General features: G+C 46.8%; 1 long non-coding RNA gene across 1 annotated transcript; it reads right to left on the bottom strand.

Annotated features, from left to right (window-relative positions):
* Positions 1 to 60: 60 nt before the first annotated feature.
* On the bottom strand, positions 61 to 2175 carry LOC107181520. The gene is made up of 2 exons (XR_001512176.1): positions 2107 to 2175; positions 61 to 178 (listed from the first exon to the last, which is right to left on the bottom strand). It is a non-coding gene; the product is annotated as an uncharacterized LOC107181520 (long non-coding RNA).
* Between the last annotated feature and the right edge of the window lie 6 nt (positions 2176 to 2181).

Genomic DNA, 2181 nt, shown 5'->3' on the forward strand with positions numbered 1-2181 from the left:
ACAATAGTTGGATAAAACATACAAAAGTAGCTTTTATCCGCTTTTTAAGCAGTGTTTCCTCCCCCTGTCCAGAACCGTTTATGGACATGTGGATATTCTCTCTAATGTCCTACGTGGCATAGAACAAGTGGCCGCCTTCTCCTCTTTGCACACTGAGGGGCAGTATGTATTCTAGAAGCTGAAAAGGACAGTTTGAAAAGTTAATGTGTGTGCCTTTCCTCCCTGAATGTCTCACTCATTTGTACCAAACCGCCATAGTTAAATCTATGAAAAGTTTCATATTAAAAAAATTTTTTAAAAAGTTTCATATTGTCGAACGCCCAGCCATAAGCTTATTAATACTAGAAAAGCTCATATTGACTAAAAGTGGATCATTTATTTGGAGGAATCATCTCAATATTTAACAGAAGCTTTTCTTTGTTTATATATTAATGTGAGAAAGAACAGAGGACAAAGAAGTAAAGATACTTAAGCATTAAAGATACCAGAGAAATCTCACATGAGTTCATTTTTAAAGAATGCCAGAACTCACTTTAAGTCAAGTGATTTTTCCCCCCTGCAGTAATTCGGTGATTAGGTTCAGTTTTAAAAAGCATTTTACTAAGAATATTTCGAGTGAGGTACATAATGGAATGCATTTAAAAGTTTTAACCAACATAATATAGTCACAGTGGTGTCAACGTAGGTCCAGAGGCAAAAAGAAAAATAAGATTTAGGAAATGTAAAAATGAAGCCCACACTTTTTAGTTAGATGTAGCATGCCCTAACGCTGTCCATGAAGATCACTAAGGTGGAACTCACACCGAAGATTTCAGGGACAATATGACCACAACCAGAGCTTTAAGATAAAATGATTTGATCCTCATCAGATCTCTCTAAACACGAAAAGAGCACACAAATAATGACGAGTCTACAAGACGTGACTCTAACTTTTCACTATGCGCTACATTGGGCCTAGAAATATGGTCAGCCACAGTATTAGATCATGCTTGGTTACACCTTAATTAGTTCTTATTCCATTATGAAAAGAAAATTAATCTCTCTCCACCACCGAGATGATGGGAAGCTTTAAATAAATAGCTTCCCAATACCCCCCAGTACAGCTTTAAATGGCTGTAGCGTGGCATCATCTGTCCGGTTGTGTCAGATTGCTCTTGGCCAGTTAAACAAGTGACATCATTTTAAAAATTGTAACTCTTGCTCTTTTTTTTTTTTAAATCAGACCCCTGATTTCTTATGTAGATAATTAAGATGACCGTACAATGCTGACGCTCTCAAATTCTCTCACTTTATCATCAAGACTTTCCTCATTGGCCGCTGCAGGCATTTCTCCGGATTTTCCTGCCTTTTTGTAACAAGGGCTCAGCGTTCACTCCGGTGGCAGGCGCTGGCTGATTTTCAGAGTTCCACAGCCAGGCGACCCCGCAGCCCTCCCAGGACTCTCCCGCCGGCCTCTGATCACCGTGATCAGAACTTGCTGGGCCCCCTCCTCCCTCCATGAAAGAAAGCAGCAGAGGACCCCCCGCCCCGTTCACCCACGCCTGCCTCCCGGCCCGGCCGCGGGGGCCAGAGCCCTCTGTGCCCTGCGTGGTGCAGGCATCAGCGCCAGTGTTTTCCGCCACAAACCGCAGCACGTCTGCCGGGGGAGTGTTCCTCGCCGGGATCCGCGGGGGGAAAACACACAGCCCTCCTCCGCTTTCAACAAAGAAACGGCTCCGCTCACCGGCTCCTCATCCGTGTTTACAAATTGCATGGTTTCCGCCGCGGACTCCCTGGCATTACCCCCGCGACTGACTCCCCAACAGCACCTTAGCGCTCGGACCCAGAATGAGCCCGTTCCCCCAGAGCCGCATTGCCCGCTGCCCACCCTCATTCCCTTCCCTTCGCGCCCGGTCCCTCCCCCCTCCCGGGGACTCTACCTTGAGGCGCTATTCCTCCTTGGCAGGCAGTTCACCTTGTTATCTATCACCCGAGCCATGAAGGTAGCCCGGACAGCCGTCCTGCATGCCTTTTTTGGGGGGGTGGGGGGGTGGTATTTGCATTTTTGGTCGGTTGGTTTCCTATTGCACCTTGATTTCAAGCCAAGAGTTAACATATCGCGCATACCTGGGAAGGACCGAGTCCGGCCAGCAGCGACAGCAGCAGCAGATTGAGCAGGTGCGCCGTCGCCTGCATCCTGCC

This window comes from Myotis davidii, unplaced genomic scaffold (genome assembly GCF_000327345.1).
Source record: "Myotis davidii unplaced genomic scaffold, ASM32734v1 C64339308, whole genome shotgun sequence".
In the NCBI taxonomy this organism is placed as follows: Eukaryota; Metazoa; Chordata; class Mammalia; order Chiroptera; family Vespertilionidae; genus Myotis; species Myotis davidii.